Source organism: Sus scrofa, chromosome 15 (assembly GCF_000003025.6).
Source record: "Sus scrofa isolate TJ Tabasco breed Duroc chromosome 15, Sscrofa11.1, whole genome shotgun sequence".
Lineage (NCBI taxonomy): Eukaryota > Metazoa > Chordata > Mammalia > Artiodactyla > Suidae > Sus > Sus scrofa.
In genome coordinates this window covers 38,205,295-38,232,505 of record NC_010457.5, presented here as the reverse complement: position 1 = coordinate 38,232,505, position 27,211 = coordinate 38,205,295, and the positions used below count along the sequence as shown (strand labels likewise).

Sequence of the window (27,211 nt, the reverse complement as noted above, 5' to 3'; positions counted from 1 at the left end):
TGCAGTATAGTCTGAGGCACTGGTGGTAAAAGAGGCCATAGCCTCTTGGGGCACTGAAGGTCATCCAGACCTAATCAGATGAGTCACTGCTCTAACAGCCACCAAGCCAAGGACCATCCCTGCCAGTAGGGGAGTATTCCTGCCCTAATTTGCTTTTTTACATCTTTGATAACAGACATGGAGAGACTTTCTTTCTCTTTTTTTTTTTTTTTTTTTTTTTTTTTTTTTTACTGTGGTTTTGATCATTATTATTAATTTCTCCCAGAATCTCTCCATGCTTGTGTCACAATAGAAGATGAGGCAGGGTGTTATTGGAGTTAGATGTGATAGAAAGTGTGGGACCTCCTCCTAACCCATGTGATATTTGGAGAAGCTGAGGAAGCCTGCTGCTCCAAAAATACTTCCCAGTCTATCTGCTGACGCCTGAGGTTGCACTGCTAATGTCCTACGCCTCTGTCTCATCTACTTTAATCCTATTGCCAAGAATATTCTATTTACTTCCTATAAAGAATGCTCCAGGGCATTCTTTGGGTCTTTGTTTTGCTACAGCCACCAGTCGCAGTGGGAACTTAAGAAAATTTCTCAACTCCTAATTCCCAGTTTCTTCATTAAAGTGAGGGCATTGGATTGTACATGAAACGAAACACCTTCCTGCCATACAAATCTTAATATCCACATCAGCCATTTTCAAACCCTGGTCTAGGGACCCTTGAAGGATTGATGAGGAGATCCTTGCAGGGGTCTATAAGGTCAAAACAATCTCTGTAATAATACCAAGTCATTATTTACCTTTCAAAATTCCTCTTCTCTCATAGGAGACTTCCAGAGGTAACAAGGCACAAAAACACAAGAGAGTGAATGTAGATGCAGATCTAAAAGTTCCCCTTCTTCTATTCAGCCAGACGTGAAAGAGATTGGCTGAAACTCTACGATGGTGTCACGTTTGTCACCTTTTTTTTTTTCTATCCTTGGCAAATAAAGTTATTTTCCATAAAAGTGTTACTTCTGTTAATACACAATCATTTACTATTACTGTTTTCAATTAACTACTAAATATATCCTTTAAACAAATCTCTCAGCTTTATTTTTCTTTAATTTTTTTTTTTTTTTTTTTTTTTTTTTTGTCTTTTTGCCTTTTCTAGGGCCGTTCACATGGTATACGGAGGTTCCCAGGCTAGGGGTCCAATCAGAGCTGTAGCTGCCAGCCTACACCAGAGCCACGGCAATGCCAGATCTGAGCCGCATCTGCAACCCACACCGAAGCTCACGGCAACACCGGATCCTCAACCCACTGAGCAAGGCCAGGGATTGAACCAGCAACCTCATGGTTCCTAGCCGGATTCGTTAACCACTGAGCCACAACGGGAACTCCAAATCTCTCAGCTTTAATTTCTAAGGTAGTAAGTAGCAAGATGTTGACCCCCACAAAAACAAAAGCTCTTTGGGGTTGCTGATAATTTTTAGGATTGCAGTGAGTTTCCAAGACCAAAACGTGTGAGAACTGCTTATTTCTACTATGGTGGCAGAGTTGATGACTTTTCTAAATATGGGCTTTTTTAAAGAAGAGAAGGAATAGAGATTCTGAGGGCATGTTGCTTGATGAAAACAGGGCTGGGAAGGGAGATGTGATGGCAATGGGGATTCTGGAGCATTAAGTAATGAATTCCCTAGAGAGGTGCAGATGTGGGTGGCTTCCCTTCCAAACATAAGAGGAAAACTGTCTCTGCCCTGAAGTTGGGCTTGTGGGAAGAAGGAAAAACAAAACAAAAAACACCCAGAAAAATAGCCATTTCACAATTATAAAGTCCATGGCAGTATATGCTACTATTATGGCCTCCTGGCCCATTAATATGCCTGTAACATTAAGTTTAACAAAATTAGAAAGTAAGACATCTACTTTGTAGCTGTCTACAAAGGAATTCTGCAGCAATTCCCTTGCATATCCTTCCCAACAGCCGTCTTAAGTGTTGGATTGAAATTTTGAAAACACATGGTCCTTTCCAATAGTACTTCTCCATTTACAGAAATATCTTCTAATTTATGCAGTGTTGTAAGAGATTACGCTGTATGAGAGGGGTCACTTATTGTAAATAGGGATAGAAATTGGTAGCAGCTATTTGCTTCTTTCTAAAATATTGCAGTGTGTAGGAACATGGAGGACAGTCACACAATGCCTAATTTGGTGTCATTAGAGTGACCGCAGGAAAGAAGAGAGAAAATAGGACAGAAACAATACTGAAAAGATAGGTGGCCTGAATTTCCCCCAAATGATAAGAGATGCAACACAGAGATTGAAGGACTTTAGCACACAGTTGGTGGGATAAAAACAAACAAACAAAAAACCATATCTACGCCTACAGCCAAACTATTGAAAACTAAAAATAAAGAGAAAACTTTAAAACCAATGAGGGTTGGGTGAAGAGGCATGATACTGTCAAAGGACCAACAATAAGATGTCCAGCTGCCTTTGCACTAAGACAATGGAAACTAGAGATACTAGTTTCTAGTAATAGTAAACTAGTAATACTTTACTAGTCTTAGAACACTGGTCAACCTAGCATTTTAACAGAAAAATATCTTTCAAGAAAGAGCAAAATGAAGATGATTTTTTTAGATAGCCACAATCTAAGAGAATGTGTTTCCATTAGAACTGCACTGTATGAAACACTAAATTATTTAGGATAACTTAAATTATTCCAAGTAGAAATACAAAACTTCAAGCAGAAATAAAGAAACCTGGAAAGGGAAAATATGTGGGAAACTACAAAAAAGAGTAACCACTTGAAGGAAGAAACAATAATTGCTATGTTTAAAACTATGCTTGTAGCTCTGTAAGATGCAGAGTTAACTACGCGAGAACAATAAAAGGCCAGAGAATAAATGTAGTTAAACTGTTGATAAGATATTGTATTTTATGGAAAGGGATAAAGTTTTAAGTCATAGACGCTTAATCACTAAAATAATAATATAAAATTATAATAAAGGATCTAAAAGAGCATATTAAATGGAATAGCAAAGAACTTGACTAGTTCAAAAGAAAGCAAGAAAATGAATAAAAGAACGAAGTATAGATGAAACAAATAGAGAACAAAGAAGTTTGGTTAAATCCAATCATATCAGTAATTAAACTGAATATACGTAAAGGTAGAGACTAAATAAAAGAACACATTTGCAGGCCAGATTAAAAAAATAAAAGAATAGCAAGACCAAATTATATGCTAGTTTTGAAGACATTCCTACACAGCCACAGATACATCAAAAGCAAAATGATCAAACAAGACGTGCCACTGAAAACTAAACAAAAGAAAGCCCCTGTGACTATGTAAACATCAGACAAAGTAGATTTTAATGTAAACAGTTTTGCTCAGGAAAAACAAAGATGTTTTATAATAGTAAAATGATCAATTCTGTAGGAAGACCCAGCAACAAGAAATGTTCATGCACCTAATAACAGCTTCAGTTCTCAGATTTAAAATGCTCAGAACAGTTACTCTGCTGGCAGTGATAGATGTGGCTGTATTCAACGCAATACCAGTAAATATTGCTTGGAAAGTGTGCCTGATTTTTGTCCACAGAAGCCAGAGAGGTACTTATAGTCGTACTTATTTTGCTTTTTAAATGCATGACAGACTTGGAGAGCTAGAGCTCAAGGTGACATCACTAAGAGTGACAGCATTTCCTATTTAGATGCTTAATTTCTGTCAGAACTAATAAGTTATAATTTGTGTTAAGATAAAAATAGATACTTATGTAATTAAATGTGTGCTCCTCAAACACGTCAGGCAAGCAAGTGTATTATTTGGTAAATAGTTTATTTCCTTGTCAAAAACCTGTCAGATATGAATATTACAGATCTCCTAAAGAATTCATAAGAATCCATCCCTAAGTAATAATTTTTATAATAAATTTAAGCTTCTTTCTGTAGAGTTGTTGGCCAGATTATGCACACATCTATTTAGAAGCACAAAGTTTACATAAAAATGGTGGAAATTCTTAGATATGCTTTTGATTTTTGATACCTAGAGTTTTCACTCTTAGATCTGGGTACAAAGATAGCCCAGATGATTTAATCGCACTCAGGCACAGAAATCAAAAGGAGCATCTTTTCCAGAACAGTTTTATCAGCATGGTGAAGGCAAAAGCCAGATTTCCAGGGAGGAGGAAGCAGATGGAGGGTGGCACTGGGAAGGCACACTTAGTTCAAGACTCATCTGGACTACTACTGTGACAGTGCCTTAAACAGCCCTGTGGATATTCCTGGAGTCAGGGACCAGTCAATCATTCTCTTTCTTGCATTTACTTACTAGAAAATGTCTTGAAATGCCAGCTCAAACTTTTTTAACATCTTGAAATCTGCCTTCAGATTCTCCCTGAACTCCTCAATCCTAAAGGTCACCCATTGCTTCCTAGTTTTCAAATGCAGTGGCAAGCCTGTCATCCTTGTCTCCAAGAACCTGCTTCTTTTCTCCAACTCACGGTCACCAGTTCTTCCTTCATCCAGTGTGATCACCAAATTGCTGAGTGTTATGATTTCTCTGGCATTTTCCTTTTTCCTCTCAGTGCTAAACACTGGCAGTTCACAGTACTGTTCTTTGGTATTGTTATGGGCTGAAAGTTTGTGTGCCCCCAAATTCATATGTTAAAATTGATGGTATTTGGAAGTAGGGCTTTGGGGAGGTAATTCCTTCATGAGAGTGGAGCCTTGTAAGAATGCGCCAGAGAACCAGCTCTCTCCACCAGTTGAGGCTACAGGGAGAAGATGACATCTACAAATCAATAAATGGGCTCTCACCAGGCACCGAATCTGCCCCCACCTTGATCTTAGACAGTCCCAGCCTGCAGAACTGTGAGAAATAAATATGTTGTATTGTTTTATGCCACCTAGTCTTCTGTTTTTCCCATACTTTCTCTCCCTCTTTCTCTCTCTCTGAAAAGTGATGTCTTTGCTACAGTTATCACTGGGATGCACAGGGCAAAGGGGTAGGAGTAGGGTGTAGGCTCTGGCCACAGAGTCCTGGGAACCAACTCTAGCTGAAGGTGCAGTTCCAAGAATGACCGCAAGGTGGCGCAGCTCCAGGGCCGCCCTGGGATGTGCAGTCCCAGTTGGGAGTAGCGGGGTTACTGGTTCTGGGATTGCCGGCCCAGCCCTCTGCTGGCGCGGTGGCCCCGGGGAAGCTCCTTCCTCGGGCCTCCGAGAGGTTTTCCTCTATCCAGGGAGCCCAAACTTCTGTTTGAGGAACAGTATAGCTGCCGAGGCGTGGGACTGGTCCAGTACAGCCAGCCCCGCCCAGGGTCTGCCAAAGGGCAGCGCCCAGCTCCTCCCATGCTGCTGGGTCCCTGAGGGCCTCCAGAGAACCGATGGCGGGGACATAACTATGGAGCTGGCTCAGCTCTCCAGGTAGGCCCTTGCCGTCCCCTGGCCTGGGGGTGGGTCACGGCTCCAACCGGGCCCCCAGTCTCTGCACTGGCACTTGTTCTCACACAGGTCGGCCTTGCAGGCCCCAAGGACGAGGGGCACCCTCTGCAGTGGTGACTCACCTCCAGGGACCCGCTTAGAGTGTCCCCAGAGCTGTTCGGGCTTGTGAAGAGGAAGCAGAGGGCAGGGCGGGCATCAAGTGGTCGGGGGGTGGGGGGGCTGGTCTGCATCCAGCATAAGGTGTCCCCAGTGTGTGGCATGCAGGGGTGGGCCGGCCTGCGGGGGGACAGGTGAGCCCTGAGCCCCAGGCACTGGGCCTGAAGACCTGGGAGGCCGGGATGGGGGGCGGAAAGATCCCCAGCGGTCTTTGACCAACCTCCCTCAGGGCGCTCCTCTCTGCCCCCATGGTCCAGGCATGCACTCTGCAGAAGAGCGGAGGAAGCCAAAGAAAGCGGATTCACAGAATTTTACATGCCTTTACCAGTGCAGCTTCCCTTTTCTCTAAAAATGTAATGCTTACCAAAACTTAATGGGTATACTTGCCAAATTGCCATGGCTTTTCGTATGGATCTGTGCAAAACACTGAGATCAGTACCTCAGTATACATCTTCCCATTTATGCTAAAGCTGGGACAGGAGTCTGTAATTGATCCATCAAATGTGATTGGCCTCTGTCTGTATTATATTCCATATCTGGAACTGATCATCTGGGAGCTTTCAATAGATGAACATTAAAAACGTTTTATTTTTTGTTTTTGTTTTTGTCTTTTTTGCCGTTTCTTAGGTGGGCCACTTCTGCGGCATGTGGAGGTTCCCAGGCTAGGGGTCTAATCAGAGCTGTAGCCGCTGGCCTACAACGCCGGATCCTTAACCCACTGAGCAAGGCCAGGGATCGAACCCACAACCTCATGGTTCTTGGCGGATTTGTTAACCACTGAGCCACGACGGGAACTCCTAAAAACATTTTTTAAATACAGATAATACAAAGATATCTTGAGTTATGACCAGAAGTAATGGCCATTCGTAGAAAAACTAGATATATCATCTTGAAGGGAGGAAAAAACTGACAATGTAGTAGGGACTCTGTGGTCTTGCTGAGAAGAATTGGAGATTCTGAGGTCTGCCTGGGTTTTGGACTTGATTCTTATCTGGAATTTGTAAGATGTTTTTGCCTATTGTGTCCTCTTTATGAAGAACCCAAGCAGGAATTCATGCCTAGTGTTTGTACCCATAGTATCTGTGCTTCTCCTTAGTAAGTGGTTCAGTGGAGTCTTAAAAATCCAAGTGGCAACATTTCACTTTTTTATTTGGCTCTTGCTAAAGTTGTGGGCCACTTCGCACAAGATGTTTCTCTTTATGACATTGCAGTATTTACCCTCATTTCTTGACCTTTTATGATTCTGCTCTTGCTGTACAATATACATTGTTTCTATTTTTATTTTGTATTTTATCATCCACCTTAAATCCTTAACCTTATCATCCACCATAAATCCTTAGGCAGGATTTTATATTCTTAAGATCTTTGTTTCTTCGCCTATAAAATGACATGTAGAGGGTTCTGTGTTTGCAAGATATTTCTATTTTACAATACTACCAAACTGCCATAATTTACCTTAGTATTGTTCAAAAGAAAAAGATAATAAGGATTATAATTATACTGCATATGGTATTTCTTACATAAGCAATATGGTGAAAAATTATACTTATTTTGAATGAAAGTTTTGTCTAGTATGGTCTAGACTATCTCCCAAAACTAAAAAAGCAACAACACTGATTTCATTCAAAACTTAATTGAGCAGAAATGGGCATTATTCATGTTTGGAGGCCCATATTTAAAAAAAATAACTTCATTGCAAATGACAGGGTTACCTGAAGAATCTATATTAAATATCGTATATCATTAAAAGAAAACACACTTCTGGAATAAATCCCAAGTATATTAATGGAAAAATGTAAATCTTAACATAAATTTACAATCATATCCCTAAGTCTTGTCTAGAATTAACATCCTACCTCCCTCACTATATCTTGATGAAGGAGAAACAAATTATTTCTGCCAATTTTTCTACAAATTATCTATTTATAATAAGTGGGCATGTAACATTATACTTTCTGACTCCAAAACAGACATTCTTTGCTCCCCCATTCCTTGGCAATATAAGAATCCACTGAAAGGAACTGTGTGATATCTTTGGAAAATATTACAGTTATGCATGAGTCCTGATTTTCATAAGTGAAAGTTCACAGTTAGAGGAAAGTGCTGTGGAAGAAGGCACGCTAATTTGTTCCAATTTAATGGCATTACCCCACAGTCTACTGAGCAGTTCAGCAAACCAGTATCAACGGCTGCTGTGGGAGTGAGAATATTTAAAACAAGCAGAGGGGGCACATTGATGCCCAGGGTCAGAGCCTGAATATTGCCCTCTCAGTAGTACTTGGCTAGTCATCATGTATGTTGGCAGAGGAGAAATAAAAATTGGGTGAGGCCAAAGGAGGAGAATGCATATGAGGTCCCAGATGATCATAGGACTGTCACATTTAGCAAAATAGCACTGACCTCGATTTGAAATTCATGACAATAATATCATGACTAGAGATGGAAACTAGGCAACCCTATTAGCATAGACAAAGGCAGGCTGTGCATGATAAATTAGACCCAAAATACAGGGAGAGAATCGTTAAGTAATGGGTTTCAGCATGCTTGGCAGGGAGCAGTTCTGTTGAGCATCCCTGCATGCGTGGATTAAAAGTAGTTCTGCCGGATTTAACAAACAAAAATACAGGACACTCAGTTAAATTTGAATTTCAGATATAATGAAACATTTATTTCAAGTATGTGCCAAATATTGCACATTTTCCTACTAAAAAAGATTCATTGGTTATCTGAAATGTATATTCACCCCAGCTAGGATGAATATTCACTGAAAGGCTTGGGTAAACTAGATGGAATCTCCCCAACTCTAGCATTCACCTCAGTGTATCAGAGCCTCTCAGTTACTATTTGTGTTGGTTTTCTATTACTACCATCACAAATGACCACAAATTCAGTGGCTTAACAGCAACACTTTTTTTTTTTTTTTTTTTTTTTTTTTAGGGCCACACCCATGGCATATAGAAGTTCCCAGCCTAGGAGTCCAATCATAGCTGCAGCTGCCAGCCTGCACCACAGCCACAGCAACTCAGGATCTGAGTCACATCTGTGACCTATGCCACAGCTCAGGGCAATGCCGGATTCTTAACCCACTGAGTGAGGCCAGGGATCGAATCCACATCCTCATGGATACTATGTTGGGTTCTTAACCCACTGAGCCACAGTGGGAACTCCTGCCTGTCACAATATTTAAAGCATATTTGTGTTGAATTGGGCAACAATTTTAAAGCTGTCTTATCCCAAGGGAGCTGCCATTCTACTTTTTAAATTGGCTAGTTAGCTTCATTTTCTAATAGGATGTGAAGAAAGCAGATTGTACTTGTCTGAGAAATCAAACATTTCTACCCAGTGTGTTTAGAAGAAAGCAGAGCAACACAATAAAAAAATATCAGTGGGGAAAAGTCTCAGCTACCAACACTGAGCAATTTCATTCTGTCTCATAATGTCATTTTTTTAACCATATACTCTGGAGACCTTGTATTGTATAATTTCATGAGGATGGGCATATAAAATTTAATCAACAATTTTACAGATGGAAGAAAGAATTAGAGCAAAGTGACAGTGGGGACAAAATCCTAATTTTCTGTTGATTTATTACTCATTACAACACACAGACATATATACACTCTCTGGGGTCAAATGTGCATTTACAAGTTTGGAAAATTACTTGGAGAAATTCATTGTCAGGACTCTATTATATTAATATAATTTACCACCTAAGGCCATTCTGCGTATGTCAGGATGTACTCCATCAGCATCTGAAAGATATACTTCTGACTGATAAAATCATTTTTATCATTTTCTTTTGTAGAAGTTCCCTTTTTTTTATTTCCCCAATACATTATTTTTTTTCCTACTATACAGCATAGTGACCCAGTTACACATACATGTATACATTCTTTTTTCCTACATTATCATGCTCCATCATAAGTGACTAGACATAGTTCCCAGTGCTACACAGCAGGATCTCACTGCTAATCTTTATTCCTAGAGTTTTTAATGGAATTGATATAAATATTAGGCAATTAAATTTTCGACTAGGTTCTCTTAAGATAAGTGAACTTAAGCTAATCAAGCACTTTAAAAATGAATCATTCCTTTCTTATACTTTCTTTTTATGCTACAAGTTCAGTGACAAGTTTCTGTGGTATTTAATCTTCATTAAATTTCAATGTCCAATGATAATAACTACTTTCATTATTGGACACTTTCTAGGAGCCACATTATGCTATAAGTACTCTTTATATTCTTCATGCAGAACTGATTGTAATTGGTATTATTCACATTTTATTGAAGAGGAAACTAAGATTTTTATAAGTCCTTGATTTTATAACTCCTTGATTCCAAAGTCTTAGTCAGGATTTGAAAACAGCTTTATCTGAGGCCTAAACACATTGCTCTTAATAATGACAAAATCATGACTGCAAAATATATTATTGTGCTTTATTTATATAGTCATAATTCTCTGGTTTGCTCTTTTACTCTACTATTACAGTAGTAATGGTTATATTTTATTCTCTCCAGCTGGGTTGCCAAAGTAAGTATTTGAGAAGTGTTCTGGTTTGCCTTTGAAGTCCTTGCCTCATATACTGACTTCATACTTCATGAACACATAGCTTGTAGGTCCTCTGAGATCAGCGACTGTGACTGGTCAAGTGCTTTATATTCTGACAGCGCCTACCATAATAGGTAGGAGGATGTTCATTAATGAGTTAATGAATGATTAAAGGCCTTTATGGTAACTACGTGTGTGACAAGAGTGTGCAACCATGCTGGGCTTCCTTTTCCTCTGCTGAATGTAATAAATTTTAAAAAAGGGTGTAAATCAAAGTTCTCATAGTAGGTAGAGCACTGGCCCCTTAAAATAAGTCCATGTTCTAATCTCTGGAACCTGTGGCTATGTTAGGTTACATGGAAAGAGGAAAGATTGTGGATGAAATTAAGATTACGGATTGAGGACAAGATGGCGGAAGAGAAGGGGGACATGCTCGCCCTCTCCCACAAACACAACAAAAAAAGCACATCTACAGAACAAGTAACTCACACAGAACAGCAACCAATCGCTGGCAGAAGAACCTAAACTCCGATAACGGCAAGAAGTTTGTGACATTACTGGGCAGATTGGGAGAAAAGAGGAGAGTGAGAGAAGGTGAATCCGAGTGGGACGGGCACTCCCGAAAGGGAACTGAGGAGGAGAAAGGGATCCCACACCCTGGAAAGTCACCTACTTGGGGGAAAGATCAAACAAACTGGAGGAATCTCCAGATGCAGAGAAGAGTGTAGCAGTAAGTTGGAGTACTGAAAAGCTGATCAAGAACCGAACGGACCATCTGAACTATGGGCACAGTCACCAAAATTTGAGACGCCTGGGTGGGGGCTGGGCACCGAGTCCTCTGCTCTGAAGGTTAGTCCCCGAGAAAGGGCTGGGGGGGGGTGGGGTGGAGCAGAGACTGCTTGGGAGGTCTAGAAACCGGTCTGTCAAGTTTGACGGGGCAGAGACTGCCTGGGAGACTAGAAAACAAAGCTGTCGCAGAGGAAGGGAGCAATACTCTAGGGGCGGGGAAGTGGAAAGCCACAACAGAGGGAACCTGGGAGAAGAGCCTGGTCTGTGCCCGTGCTGGGGAGGGGAGAGAAGAAGGGGTGGGTCCCCATAGAATACTCCCCATGCCACAGCAAGCTTACAGGCCTGCTAGCTAGCAGAAAGCTGTGCTTCCCAGTGCATCCCCTCCCCCCACCCCCACTATCCCCTACGCTCTCGCCTTACCTGGGGCTGCCTGCCATCTGGGAGGGCTGGCCCCAACAATTACCTGAAGCCTACCACCACAGGGGCTGTCCCTGTATAGGCCTGCTTGCCCTTTGGAGGAGCTACACCTCCACAGAGCAGCACCAAACACCACCAGCCCCCAAGAAAAGTCCTGCAGCCCAGAAAAGCTAGAACAAGCCTAGCCAGGCCGTGAAAAGATCAGCCTAATTCTCGGACGGTCTTTCTGAGTTGGGCTGCCCTGGGGAGGAGCCTCTTGGGTTTTCAGAGGCCCTGCTAGCCGCCCAAGCCCCCAGAGGGTGCCGAGCTATAGCAGATCAGCTGCATAGGAATGCCAGCTCCAGGCAGGACACCCTGCAGCCCAGAAAAACTGCAACAAGCCTGGCTGAGCCATGAAAAGATCTCAGACGGTCTTTCTGAGTCAGGCTGCCCTGGGGAGGAGCCTCCTGGGTATTCAGCGGCCCTGCTAGACACTCAAGCCCCCAGAGGGTGCCGAGCTATAGCAGATCAGCTGCATAGGACTGCCAGCTCCAGGCAGGACCCCCTGCAGCCCAGAAAAACTGCAACAAGCCTGGCTGAGCCAGGGAAAGATCTCAGACAGTCTTTCTGAGTCAGGCTGCCCTGTGGAGGAGCCTCTTGGGTTTTCAGTGGCCCTGCTAGCCACCCAAGTCCTTAGGGGGTGCCCCACTCCCACGGAATAGCTGCTCAGCACCACCAGCCCCCTGGAGGAGCCCCTGCAGCCCAGAAAAGCTGCAACAAGCTTGGCCAGACTGTGAAAAGATCTGCCTACATTCTCAGGTCGCCCTTCTGAGTTGGGCTGCCCTAGGGAAGAGGCCTCTTAGGTTCTCAGTGACCCAGATAGCTGCTCCAGCCCCCAGGGGGCGCTGCATTCCTGAGGAACAGCTGCCCAACACTGCCAACCTCCTGCAAGAACCCCACGGCCTAAAAACACCAGAGCAAGCTCTGCCTGACCGAGTGAAATGTGCTACCATCGTGGTGTGCACCTCCCAGTCCTGTCTGCCCACAGGAACTCCTCCTTTGCTTCAAAGAGACCCTGTTAGCCCCATAAACACTCCAGAAAAGCCACACTGCCTCAAAAAAGACTGACCAACAATGCCAGCTCTCAGGAAACACTCCACAGCAGTGACAAGGCAAACACTGCCCGATCACAGAGAGTACAATTCCCTCAGGAAAAAGAAAACAACAAGCAAGATGAAGAAGCTGAGAAGCCACCCCCAGTCAAACCAACAGGAGAACTCACCTAAAACAGTCAACAATGAAACAGATCTCTGCAGTCTGACAGACCTGGAGTTCAAAAGAGAAATAGTGAAAATACTGAAGGAATTAAGAGAAGATATGAACAGTAATGCAGACACTCTCAGAAAGGAACTAGAAAATATAAGGAAGAGCCAAGAAAAATTAGAACATTCATTTGCAGAGATGCAAACTGAACTAGGGGCAGTAAAAACCAGAATGAATAATGCAGAAGAACGAATCAGTGATATGGAAGATAGAATAATGGAAATCACCCAATCAAGCCAGCAGACAGAAAACCAAATCAAAAAACAAGAAAGCAATATAAGAGACCTATGGGATAGTATAAAGTGGGCCAATCTACGCATAATAGGAATTCCAGATGGAGTAGAAAAAGATAAGGGAATGGAAAATATATTTGAAGAAATTATCACTGGAAACTTCCCAAATCTAAAGGATACTGGGTTCAAGATACAAGAAGCACAGAGGGCCCCAAACAAATTGAACCCAAATAGACCCACAGCAAGACACATCATAATAAAAATGGCAAAAGTTAGTGATAAAGAGAGGATCCTAAAGGCAGCAAGAGAAAAACAGAATGTTACCTACAAGGGAACCCCCATAAGCTTATCAGCTGATTTCTCTACAGAAACACTGCAGGCCAGGAGGGAATGCCAAGAGATATTTAAAGTGCTCAAAGGAAAAAATATGCAACCTAGAATACACTATCCAGCAAGAATATCATTTAAAATAGAAGGGGAAATAAAAATTTTTTCCAACAAACAAAAACTAAAAGAATACAGCAACACAAAACCCAGATTGAAAGAAATACTGAAAGGGCTTCTCTACACCAAAAAGAAAGGAAGGAAAGGGAAGAAAAAAGAAAAGAAAAAAAGAAGAAGAAGAAGAGGAAGAACTAGGACTGAGGAAACTGCAGTCAGAGAGCAGTCACTCAAATAAGCCAGCATACAGATTTAATCATGAACATGCTTCAAACAAAATAAAATAAAAAAGAAAAAAATAAAAAAGAGTCATCAAAACCATAAAATGTGGGCAAGGGGTGTTAGGAAATAAATAACCCTTTTTGTTTGTTTGTTTGTATGTTTCTCTTCTTAATTTTAATATAGTAATGAAGTGTTTGAACTTACAGGACCATCAGGCTAAAACACACAATTCTGGGGAGGGGTTAGCATACTTAAAAACCAGGGCAACCACAAGCCAAAACCAAATATTGCAATTGCAAAAAATGAAAAAAAAAACCACTCAAGCAGATAATAACAGGAGACCATCCAACCAAAAAAAAAAAAAAAAAAAAAAAAAAAGAAAGGAAGAATGGAGAACCATAGAATCGACTGGAACACGAGGTTCAAAATGGCAATAAATAATCATCTATCAATTATCACCTTAAATGTCAATGGACTGAATGCCCCAATCAAAAGACACAGAGTGGCTGAGTGGATAAAAAGGCAAAAACCTTCAACATGCTGCCTACAAGAAACTCACCTTAGGACAAAAGATACATATAGATTGAAAGTGAAAGGGTGGGGAAAAATATTTCACGCCAATAGACATGACAGAAAAGCAGGAGTTGCAATACTCACATCAAACAAAATAGACTTTAAAACAAAAGACATAAAGAAAGACAAAGAAGGACACTACTTAATGATTAAGGGATCCATCCAAGGAGAGGATGTTACTATCATCAACATATATGCCCCAAATATAGGAGCACCCAGATACATACAACAAATATTAACAGACATAAAGGGAGATATTGATGAGAATACAACCATAGTAGGAGACCTTAATACCCCCCTCACATCAATGGACAGATCCTCTAGACAGAAAACCAATAAAGCAACAGAGATCCTAAAGGAAACAATGGAAAAGTTAGACTTAATTGATATCTTCAGGACACTACATCCAAAAAAATCAGAATACACATTCTTCTCAAATGCTCATGGAACATTCTCAAGAATCGACCACATATTGGGACACAAAGCTAATCTCAATAAATTTAGGAGCATAGAAATGATCTCAAGTATCTTCTCTGACCGCAATGCCATGAAATTAGAAATCAACCATGGGAAAAGCAAAGAGAAAAAACCTACTCCATGGAGACTAAACAACATGCTACTAAAAAACCAATGGGTCAATGAGGAAATCAAGAAGGAAATTAAAAACTACCTCGAAACAAATGATAATGAAGACACAACCTCTCAAAATCTATGGGATGCTGCGAAAGCAGTGCTCAGAGGGAAATTTATAGCAATACAGGCCTTTCTCAGAAAAGAAGAAAGATCCCAAATTGACAACTTAACCCTCCACCTAAACGAATTAGAAAAAGAAGAACAAAAAAGGCCTAAAGTCAGCAGAAGGAAGGAAATTATAGAGATCAACGAAGAAATCAATAAAATAGAGACTCAAAAAACAATAGAGAAAATTAATAAAACCAAGAGCTGGTTCTTTGAAAAGGTGAACAAAATTGACAAACCCCTGGCCAGACTCACTCAAAAGAGGAGAGAAAGAACCCAAATAACCAAAATTATAAATGAAAAAGGAGAAATCACAACGGATACAGCAGAAATACAAAAAACCATAAGAGAATACTATGAACAACCATACGGCAACAAGTTTGACAATCTGGAAGAAATGGACAATTTTCTAGAATCTTACAGCCTGCCAATACTGAATCAAGTAGAAACAGACCAACTGAACAGACTGATCACTAGAAATGAAATTGAAGAGGTCATAAAATCACTCCCTACAAATAAAAGTCCAGGACCAGATGGCTTCACAGGTGAATTTTATCCAACATAGAAAGAGGAATTGGTGCCCATCCTCCTTAAACTCTTTCAAAATGTTGAAGAAGAAGGAACACTCCCAAAGACATTCTATGATGCCACCATCACCCTCATTCCAAAACCAGACAGAGATACCACCAAAAAAGAAAACTATCGGCCAATATCATTGATGAATGTAGATGCAAAAATTCTCAACAAAATCTTAGCCAACCGAATCCAACAACATATCAAAAAAATTATACACCACGACCAGGTTGGGTTCATCCCAGGTGCACAAGGATGGTTCAACATACGCAAATCAATCAGCATCATACACCACATTAACAAAAAAAAAAAGACAAAAATCATATGATCATCTCAATAGACGCGAAAAAGCATTTGACAAAGTCCAACATCAATTCATGATCAAGACCCTCGCCAAAGTGGGTATAGAGGGAACATTCCTGAATATAATCAAAGCCATTTATGATAAACCCACAGCAAATGTAATCCTCAATGGGGAAAAACTGAAAGCCTTCTCACTCAACTCTGGAACAAGACAGGGATGCCCACTCTCACCACTGCTCTTCAACATAGTTTTGGAAGTCCTAGCCACAGCAATTAGGCAAACAAAAGAAATAAAAGGCATCCATATAGGAAGAGAAGAGATCAAACTGTCACTGTATGCAGATGACATGATACTATACCTAGAAAACCCGAAGGACTCAACCCCAAAACTCCTTGAACTGATTAATAAATGCAGCAAAGTAGCAGGATATAAGATTAACATTCAGAAGTCAGTTGCATTTCTGTGTACCAGCAATGAAATATTAGAAAAGGAATACAAAAAAATGATACCTTTTAAAATTGTACCTCACAAAATCAAATACCTCGGAATACACCTGACCAAAGAGGTAAAGGACCTATATGCCGAGAACGATAAAACTTTAATCAAAGAAATCAAAGAAGATGTAAAAAAATGGAAAGATATTCCATGTTCCTGGATCAGGAAAATCAATATTGTAAAAATGGCCATACTACCCAAAGCAATCTACAGATTCAATGCAATCCCTATCAAATCACCCATGACATTTTTCACAGAACTAGAACAAACAATCCAAACATTTATCTGGAAACACAAAAGACCCAGAATCGCCAAAGCAATCCTGAGAAACAAAAACCAAGCAGGAGGCATAACTCTCCCAGACCTCAAGAAATACTACAATGCCACAGTCAGCAAAACAGTGTGGTACTGGTATCAAAACAGACAGACAGACCTATGGAACAGAATAGAGAACCCGGAAATAAACCCTGACACCTATGGTCAATTAATCTTTGACAAGGGAGGCAAGAACATAAAATGGGAAAAAGAAAGTCTATTCAGCAAGCATTGCTGGGAAACCTGGACAGCTGCATGCAAAGCAATGAAACTAGAACACACCCTCACACCATGCACCAAAATAAACTCAAAATGGCTGAAAGACTTGAATATACGACAGGACACCATCAAACTCCTAGAAGAGAACATAGGCAAAACACTCTCTGACATCAACATCATGAATATTTTCTCAGGTCAGTCTCCCAAAGCAATAGAAATTAGAGCAAAAATAAACCCATGGGACCTCATCAAACTGAAAAGCTTTTGCACAGCAAAGGAAACCAAAAAGAAAACAAAAAGACAACTTACAGAATGGGAGAAAATAGTTTCAAATGATGCAACCGACAAGGACTTAATCTCTAGAATATATAAACAACTTATACAACCCAACAGCAAAAAAACCAATCAATCAATGGAAAAATGGGCAAAAGACCTGAATACACATTTCTCCAAGGAAGATATACAGATGGCCAACAAACACATGAAAAAATGCTCAACATCGCTGGTTATAAGAGAAATGCAAATCAAAACTACCATGAGATACCACCTCACACCAGTCAGAATGGCCATCATTAATAAGTCCACAAATAACAAGTGCTGGAGGGGCTGTGGAGAAAAGGGAACCCTCCTGCACTGCTGGTGGGAATGTAAACTGGTACAGCCACTATGGAGAACAGTTTGGAGATACCTTAGAAATCTATACATAGAACTTCCATATGACCCCGCAATCCCACTCTTGGGGCATTATCCGGACAAAACTCTACTTAAAAGAGACACGTGCACCCGCATGTTCATTGCAGCACTATTCACAATAGCCAGTACATGGAAACAACCCAAATGTCCATCAACAGATGATTGGATTCGGAAGAAGTGGTATATATACACAATGGAATACTACTCAGCCATAAAAAGGAATGACATAATGCCATTTGCAGCAACATGGATGGAACTAGAGAATCTCATCCTGAGTGAAATGAGCCAGAAAGACAAAGACAAATACCATATGATATCACTTATAACTGGAATCTAATATCCAGCACAAATGAACATCTCCTCAGAAAAGAGAATCATGGACTTGGAGAAGAGACTTGTGGCTGCCTGATGGGAGGGGGAGGGAGTGGGAGGGATCAGGGAGCTTGGGCTTATCAGACACAACTTAGAATAGATTTACAAGGAGATCCCACTGAATAGCATTGAGAACTATGTCTAGATACTCATGTTGCAACAGAAGAAAGGGTGGAGGAAAAATGTAATTGTAATGTATACATGTAAGGATAACCTGACCCCCTTGCTGTACAGTGGGAGAATAAAAAAATTATAAAAAAAAAGAAAGCAGATCCTGCAGCCCAGAGTCTATGCTCCTTTAGTCTTCTCTCATTTTCTTCTGTATCTGATAGTTTCCCACGTTGTACACCAATTCTGGGTTTAATGAGCATATGAGTCTAATATAATATCCTCTGTAACACACTGTCATATTTTAAAGTTCTTTTTTTCTCATTTTTAGGTTTTTAAAGTTTTAATAAAATGACAAAGTGTGCATTACTTGTAACCAAAAAAAGAACCTGTTAGTTTGAATTCTTCAAATCTAATAGGGACTTCATTAACCAAATTCACTCCTTATTGAATCCTTATTTTTGGAGAGTGAATTAGACCTGTAAAGGAAAGAGGGTAGATTGTAGTAAACTAGAGAGAAATGTTGGCTTTATTTCTAAATGCCAAATTAGAGATTTGTAAAAAAACACCAATTTGTCTTTTCAACCTTTGACATTTGTCTCCAGTCTTCCCAGAACATAACTAGTATTCAGCATTACAATTATGAAGCTCTTCAGTGACAAAGGATACCTTAACAATTATGGATAATCAAAATTTTATCAAAATATCTATACTCATAAGAAAAAATCAAGAATGTTCTAGGTAACTTATTATTAAAATATCTGTATCTGCTGGTTTTGTTATGGCAGGAAATTACCCTGTAACTGAATTAAACCAAACTGGTTGTAAACTACAGCTGAACAAGACTGAGTGTTAAAATGTCGGAAGTCAATTTGTTGTTATCCTTAGTTAACTAAGAAAATAGAACATTCATATCTAAATATCTTATATTTATAAGGTTATATATACATTATAAATCCTGGCACACCTTTTTTAATCCTGAATTTGCCAAGTGTTGACTTTATGAAATATGTCTAAACCAGCTGTTCCCAAATAGTATTTCATGCAAAATCAGTGTTCTGGATTGAATAGCATCTCTACAAATGTCACATGTTGATGTTTTAACCTCTTCACAACGTGACTTTATTTGGAAAGAGGGTCATTGCAGATGTGATTGGCTGAAAGAGATCATGCTGGAGTAGGGTTGCCCATGTTCATCTATGACTGGCACAGAGTATATACATGGGATTTGAATCTTCCTGAATTTTCCAAGACTTGTTGTGTGGCCTAACATATCATCTATGATAGAAAATGCTCCATGTGCACCTACAAAGAATGTGGATTCTGTCGTTGTCAGGTAGAATGTTCTTTTTATGTCTGTTAGATTCATACATTTATGATGTTGTTCAAAACACTATTTCCATATTGATTCTCTATCTGAATGAACTATCCATTGTTGAGAGTAGGATATTAAAGCCCAAATCTATTATTCTATTGCTATGTATTTCTCCTTTTAGTTCTGTTAGTTTATGTGTTATATATTTAGGTGCTCTGATGTTGGGTTCTTAAGTATTTACACTTTTTATATATTTCTGATGAATTGATCTCCTTATCCTTCCATAATGACTTTCCTTGTCTCTTTGTATTATTTTTTAGTTTAAACTTTATTTTTGTCTAATGTAAGTATAGCTACCCTTGCTTTTTTGGGGTTACCTTTTCCTTGAAATATCTTTTTCTAGTCTTTATGACAAAGTCATTGTGTCTTTAAAGCTAAAGTTACTTTCTTATAGGCAACATATCTTTTTTTATTCATTCGGTTATTCTATGTTTTTTGATTGTAGAACTTAATTTATTTACATTGAAATTAATTATTGATAGGTAAAGACTTACTATTTTGATGTTGAATTTGAGTGTTTTATAGATCCATTGTTCTTTGATTCTTATCTTGCTGTCTTTTTTGATGATTTGATGTTTCTTGGTATCAGTATGCTTTGACATCTTTATCATGTTCGTTCATGTTATTACAATGGGTTTTTCCATTGTGGTAACCAAAAAGCTACATTAAAAATATTAAAGGTCTCTCACTCTATTTTAAACTTAAGTTGTATTTAATACAACTTGACTTCAGTAGCATTCCTAACCATTACCCTTTACTTTTCCCTTGTCACATTTTGGGTTATTGATGTTACAGTTTATGTATTTGTATACTGTGTATTCAATAACAGATTATTATAGTTATTTTAATATGTTTGTCTTAACTTTTAAGCTAGTGTTGTAAGTGAATTCCACACCATTACCATATTACAGAATCTAACTTGGCCTCTGCCTGGATTTCAAAAGATGCCTGGCAGAAGCATGGGTCCCAGACAGAAAACTCTTGCCAAGACAAGTCACCACTGACAGCCCCCCCTTTCTTAGGGCAAAGCCTAGTGGAGCCACCGGAGCAGGGTATTCCAAAACTCTAGGCCAGTGGAGCCCCTAGAGTGCAGCCGTATCTCAGGAGAACTGCAGGTGTACCTCCAGTCTAAGAAACTGTACGGGATGGGGCTGCTTAGAGCCAGGGATGGGGGTGGGGGGTGGGGGAAACCCTTTTCAAGTGTGTCTGGAATGTGCAGCTTCTTTCAAGTATGTTTGGAATTGTGGGACCCATGCCCTGATTCCTTGACTGTACTCCAGACTCTCATAAAGCTCTTTAAATCCATGTGTAGTTGTTAAATCAACCTTTGTATGAGAAGAGGAAGTCTGGAACCTCCTATTCTTAAATTTTGCTTTCTAGAATATTTATTATGATCCTATTCAGATATACTTATTCTAATATTTAAAGTCTGAACAAAAGAATTGGAACCATGGGCGTACCCATTGTGGCTTAGCAGGTCAAGAACCTGACTAGTGTCCATGAGGATGCAAGTTCAATCCCTGGCCTCAATGGGTTAAGGATCTGGCCTTATCACAAGCTGTGGTGTAGGTCACAGATACAGCTTGAGTCCTGTGTGGCTGTGGCTGTGGCTGTGGCTGTAGTGTAGACCAGTAGCTACAAATCTGATTTAACCCTTAACCCTGGAACTTCTGTATGTTGCAGATATAGAAAAGAAAAAAAAAAAAAGAAAAAAAGAATTGGAACCATGAAACACACACACACACAGCAGAATCTCTCCCATGGAAGTTGGTCAACATGTTGAATTATTAAAGCGAGTGTAGCAATGTCCAATCATCAGTAGGTAAATCCTCCTACAGAATGTTAAGGCCTAGTATAAATTAAGTAGCAGAAGGATATTTTTATTAAAAAGGATGAAAAATGCCAAGATATAAGCCTTTATTACTGTACATGACTAACTAAAAGATAATGGTAAGGAGACAGACACAGATAAGATCTTTCTATAATTGTCAATAGAAATAAAGTAAAAAAACTATGAAGAATACATCAGTGTTTCCAGAGTTTTCTGTAACTCACCGTGAGGTTACTTCTGAGGACTAGACAGTCTGCTCATCCCATTTTGATGGCACTTGTGGCCAAAAATCTCTTATCCTTTTAAAGTTTTAAAATCCTTCTTATGTATCTGTAAGGGTTTTTGCCTTTCTCTTGTAATCCTCCCCCTACCCTAGAACTATGATTCCATCTCATTTGGATAGCAATCTTTAGCTTATTTCCTTAGTTACTTTTTGAATTTTTATTGAAATATATTTGATTTACAACATTGTGTTAGTTTCAAGTTGTACAGTAAAGTGATTCAGTTGTGTGTGTGTGTGTGTGTGTGTGTGTGTGTGTGTGTAGCAGTAAAACATCAAAATCTGTTTTGTATTCATTAACAACTCTTCATCGTTGCAACTTGTTGGTAAATTTTTTTTATCTTTCTGTGATAAATGTTTACAAATTTGTTAAATAAATAGGCTCTCTTACTTTTAAAGCAATGGTTTGGATATGAAAGTGAGTCACAAAGAAGCAGCACCTGGGTAGATTTGAAATCACTATTTATTTTTACTAACAAGGGATAATAGAAGTTGATCATAAAGCTGGCAGTGTTTGGATTTTTTGTTTTTGTTTTTGTTTTTCCTTTTTAGCTGCATCCATGTCATGTGGAAGTTCTGGGCTAGGGCACAGGGCTCTAACCCTCACCACAGCAGCGACTTGAGCCACAGGAGGGACAGCGCGGAGGCACAAAGGAATTCCAAGCTGGCAGTGTTTAATATCTATATTCTAAAGATTTTAGATACAAAGAAATTTCTATTTGATGCTTTTCCTAGTTTCATTTCACTTTGTGCTTAATGGGTTCTTGATAATCCGAATAGATAATAGGTGTTGGGACAGGCAAAAGAATCCACCATGCCCGACAGCATTTCCACCTTCTTTTGCAGGCACCAAGTGTATCCTCTATCATTTTGCAGGTGTCTCTTCTGCAAATGCCATTCACATTTATACAGTGATTTTCAGCAGAAGCCAAACCACTTTTTACTGCAGAAAAAAGTCAGTAAGATCATTAGTCCATGAATGAAATGGCAAACTCAAGTATGAGGATAGAAGAATTCTAGGATGAGCATTTCCGCATGGAGAAAAGAACCTGGACAAAGGGCCTGTTCAACTGCTCCAAATTCCTGCAATTGCTTATTGAACACATATACATTTGGCCAGATGCTATGTCACTGGATCAGAGATGGAAGCCACTGCCTGCTAGCATGAAACACATTTTCTTCCAAATAAAAATTCATTTTCTTGCCAATAAACTTAATGTTCAAAATATTGATTTGGCGTTACTCCAGCATATGGCCACACATAGGCAGTGAAAATGGCAAATGCACTAAAGTCTCCATAGAGATGCAAATGTATATCCATGGAAACATACAACCTTCCTGTTTCCTCCCCCTCCCCCACAGCTCTTGATCACCACCAGTCTACTCAATATTTTTATGAGTATAACTATTTCAGAGCCCACATATAAGTGAAATTGTGAACTATTTCTCTTTGACTTATTTCACTTAGCATAATGTCTCCACATTCATCCATGTTGTGGCCACATGCATGTACACCCTTCATATACACAAACTGTATTTGTCATCCACACCTCAGTAGAGCTGGGGAAAACTTGTGAAAAACACACAAAACCTTACAACTTTATCCTAGTTACAACATGATAGTGTTGAAAATGGACCTCATTTTGTTTGTGTCAGAAATTCAAAAACAAAGAAACATAAAGTGAAACATTCTCCTTCCTGTGCTTCCCTTCTTGGTAAAAGCTCTTTAACTGTATTCAGGAGCCCAGTGCATTCATTTATGCATTACATGGAGTCAGTTATAGCTCTTCCATATTCCTTTCCAGGGTCACCATCTCTTCACCCAGAATAGCGGTCCCTCCACCCAGTTGCACTATCACACAGGCGCATTCTGGTGATCCTTCCCTCCCAGGCTGCCCCTCCTGTCCATGTTCTTTGTTGCCTAGAGGGGTGTTTCTAAATTCAAATAAGAGTGTCCATTCCATTATGAGAATCTGCTGCTGCATATGACACCCCTACCTTAGCACCTTAGGACCTTCCACGGGCTGCCTGTGACTCTCATCACCAGGCCACAGGCATGATCACTTCACCTAAGAACACTGTGTGCTGAACTTGTAATTGACCACAATGCATAGACCACGATCGTTACACCTTCATCTCTACTCCCTTTGTTTCATTTGTCCGAAGTTCCCTCCACTGTCTTCTCTAGTCCTCAGATTCACTTGGCAAATCATTTGTCATTTATGGACGTATGTATTCATGATTCCTTTTGCCACATCTGTGTTATGGTGTTGGTTTTTGTTTATCCTTTGAGTAATCTCGAACGACGACAATAACAAATAGTTCTCTTTGTTCAAAACCTCATAGTTGTGCTTTCCAAATAGCTCTGCTTTAAATTTTCAGTTATTTTTAAATAATCATTTTCCTGTGTTTGTCTCTTCCCATAAAACTTTATGATTCTTGGGAGTCCTCATGTGGCTTACTTGTGTTTTAGACCTAAAGCTCAAAAAAGTACCGGGATGATAGCATATGTCGGATACAAGATGACTGAGCAATAACTGTATTGAAAACTGAATAAACAGAGATTTCCAAATGATCGTTTGGGGGTGAGAAGTTAGAGGCAAAACCGCAAACTGGCACCCTCTTCCACAGAAGGCTCAGGAGGATGGATCAAAGTGAAAGATGAAGCCATAGATGCAAAGAAAGGAGTCAGTGGGTCATGAGTGGGAGCACAGAGGAGAAGGAGGAAGAAGGTAGGGTCTGGACTACCTGAGTCTCAGAGCTGCTCTCTGGTCAGGGTGTGTGTAGATGGACATATGCCTGCATAGGTCTGACTTGTTAGTGACCACTTCCATCAAGAGGACATGAATCCAGGAAGCTCCCTTGTGGTGCAGTAGGATAAGGATCCAGCAGTGCCACAGCTGCATTAGGGGGTTCCATCCCTGGCCTCAGGAATGTCCACATGCCCTGGGTGCAACCAAAAAAAAAAAAAAAAAAGAGGGAGTAAATTGAGTATTCAGGATAAAAAATTAGCAAGATGTGAACACATAGAAGATTAAATTGGAAACACCACTAATGCAGGAAATTTTTTTCTATTTTAGTCATAGTCTTAGATAGTCAATGTTGACATCATCCCATATAATATGGAGGTTAGAACAGAGCCTGTCAGTATATTCTAAAGCAGTTCCTCTTTAATGAAAAAATGAAAGGCTTCCAAGTGCAAACATCAAGATTATTTTGTCTAATATGTGTCTTCTTAATAGATTAGATCCCACTGCTACCGGGGCTAGGCTTGCATGACCCACAGGCGGTTTAAGCTCTTTCTCCATAAGTGCCTGTCAGTCTCTGCACCCCTGACACCCGGTTTCCAGATGTAGGTAGGAAGCCTTAAATTAGAGAGTGTGAAGTTCTTCTGTGGACCTCATCATCTTATCTAAAAAAGATGAATTTGAACCTGGTAACTTTTCTTTGGCAACCTTAGCACTAAGGATTTATGGTCACAGAGTATCACCGTTTGGGTTGCTGTCCCCATGTCCCAGCCCAATCATTTTCTTCCTGCATAAGTCCTGTGTTAGTATTCCCAAATGTGTTTTCTTCCTAATCCCCCTCATTTTGCAGGACTAGGTTCCATGTCGGGGGATCTATTCTGTGTGACTGCTCCTTAAGCTGAGCTCCCCTTCCTAGAATGTGGACCAGCACTTGGTCTTCTCAGCAACCCCTCCTTGGGGACTGTAATGCTCTTTCTGAAACCCTCTTCTGGGTCTGCGCCATTTACATGGACTGACCCAGTGGCCAGTTTGGATGAGACAGTCCTGGTTTATGCCTTAGTTCTGATACAGTTGTAAGACTGCTTCCTTCACTTTCCACAGTGTCTAGTTTGGATTAAAAAATGCTCACCCAGCTTTTACTGTCAGGAACATACCTCTCCCACAGTGAGAGTTGTGCCGATTTCCAGTCCCTTCGGGAGACAAACACCTGGATAACGAGGTCCTCAAGACACACCCTTCCCACTAACTCCTGTTGACAGGATTCTGTCCATCTCTTTTGCTGGGCTCCCGAACAGATATCATGACAGATGATGTTGTAACACAACCTTCTCGGTTCTGTCTCCCTGCCAATAAATTGCTGTGCCTTACCTGGGTGTCCCAAGATACAAAGGGAGGATAAAGCAGAGTGTGACCTCATCAGGCAGTCTGGCTGTTGGCAAAGGAATGGTCTCTTTCCTATTGCCCCCCCTCCCTTTATAATGCCCATGACGGGCTGTTGCTTTTAGGATTATGAATCTGTAAGGCTGATTCAGGGTCCTGTCTGCCCTGCTCAGTAGCCTTCTAAACTGCAGACCCATGTCGTCAGCCACCACCTTACCTGGGCTGAAGAGAGTCAGAAGGAGCAGAATGGAGAGAAGCCCATGCAGCGTCATGGGTGAAGGACAGATGAAGGGCAGAGGTGTCAACATGGTTGAAGCCTGGGGTCTCTGAGCATGGCAGGTCCGTGGCCTTTTATTCCACTCCCTCCCTGGGCCTGTGGTTTGTTCACGGTTAGTGGAGCCTGACAGAAAAAGCATAGCTCAGTCTTCCAGGGGAAGTCTCCAGAGGCGAAAGTACACGATGAGGGAGTAATTCAATGGATGAGAAAGCAGAAGTGAGTGCTCTGCATTTCCCATGGATTCAGGATATCCGCATTGTCGGCTGTGTTCCCTTCTGGAAAGCCCCAGGTGGCAGGGGGTCAGTGACTTTAGCAAGTAGCCAGTGAGGACCTGGAGCCTGACATCAACTGCACCAGTGAGTGGGTGATCTTGGAAGCAGGTCTCCTCCAACCCCCTCCCCTTCCCCACCCTCCACAGCCAGAAGCCCAGCCTTCAAGTGCACTTCTGGTCAGGCCAGAGGCTTGATGGCACGAAAATAAGGGCTCTCAAGCCAAAGACTCTTCCCTAAGTCTCACCACATCATAGCTTGTTTAGTTAGCCAGTGTTTACTGTGTTAAGCTACTAACTTGCGGTAAAAGGTCACACGCAACAGATAGCTATATGATGCAAGGATGTATCTGTCTTCCAGCAAAAATGCCTCACTGGAGCAAATTCAGGGGGGAGGATGATGAAGGCCTTCTCCAGACACATGTTTTAGAGACACGTGTATAAAATTATTGAAAATAACCATGCAAATGACACTCTCTACCTTGCACACAATTATGTGTCTGAGCTTGTGTGTGAGAGAGAGAGGTGGGATGGGAGATTGTGGGGTTGGGTGGGAGACAATGAGAGAGAGAATAAAGAAACAGGAAGCAATCATTGGTTCAAGAGTATTTCCTGTGATAAACAAACACTTGATGTTTCCCTTTCAACTTTATGCTCCTTGTTGGAAGAAGGATAAACAACGATTACTCCATGAGAAATGTCCCTGCATCTGTCTATCTCTCTGTCTGTCTGTCTGTCTATCTATCATCTATCTATCTATCTATCTATCTATCTATCATCTATCTATCTATCTATCTATCTATCTATCATCTATCTATCTATCTATCTCTTGCTGTTGGTAAGAAACATGATGATCAATTGAGCAGAACCAATGACACGGTTCAGTTACAAATCCTCCCTTCCTGTCATCAGGACTTATACAATCAAAATGGAAGGGAGCAATCAAAAATCCATTCGGGTAGTTCTTGTGGTGGTGCAGCAGGTTAAGGATCCAGCATTGTCTCTGCAGTGGCTCTGATATTCGCTAAGGTATGGGCTTAATCCCTGGCCCACCACAGTGGGTTATAGGTTTGGCTTAGCTGCAGCTGTGGTGTACGTTTTGCTGGGTTTGGGGTTCAGTCCCTGGCCAGAGAAATTC

General features: G+C 40.5%; 2 long non-coding RNA genes across 3 annotated transcripts in view; one reads left to right on the top strand and one right to left on the bottom strand.

Moving 5' to 3' along the window:
- The window catches only part of LOC110257050, a 60,801-nt gene continuing 38,737 nt past the window's right edge, over positions 5,148 to 27,211 (top strand). The window contains exon 1 of the long non-coding RNA XR_002339215.1: positions 5,148 to 5,398. This is a non-coding gene — a long non-coding RNA (uncharacterized LOC110257050). The remainder of the gene's footprint in view (positions 5,399 to 27,211) is intronic.
- On the bottom strand, positions 21,847 to 26,148 carry LOC110257051. 2 transcript variants are annotated; one of them, XR_002339217.1, is made up of 3 exons: positions 25,746 to 26,148; positions 24,150 to 24,347; positions 21,847 to 22,344 (listed from the first exon to the last, which is right to left on the bottom strand). It is a non-coding gene; the product is annotated as an uncharacterized LOC110257051 (long non-coding RNA). The 2 variants fall into 2 exon arrangements; XR_002339216.1 differs by having other exon boundaries at positions 21,847 to 24,347.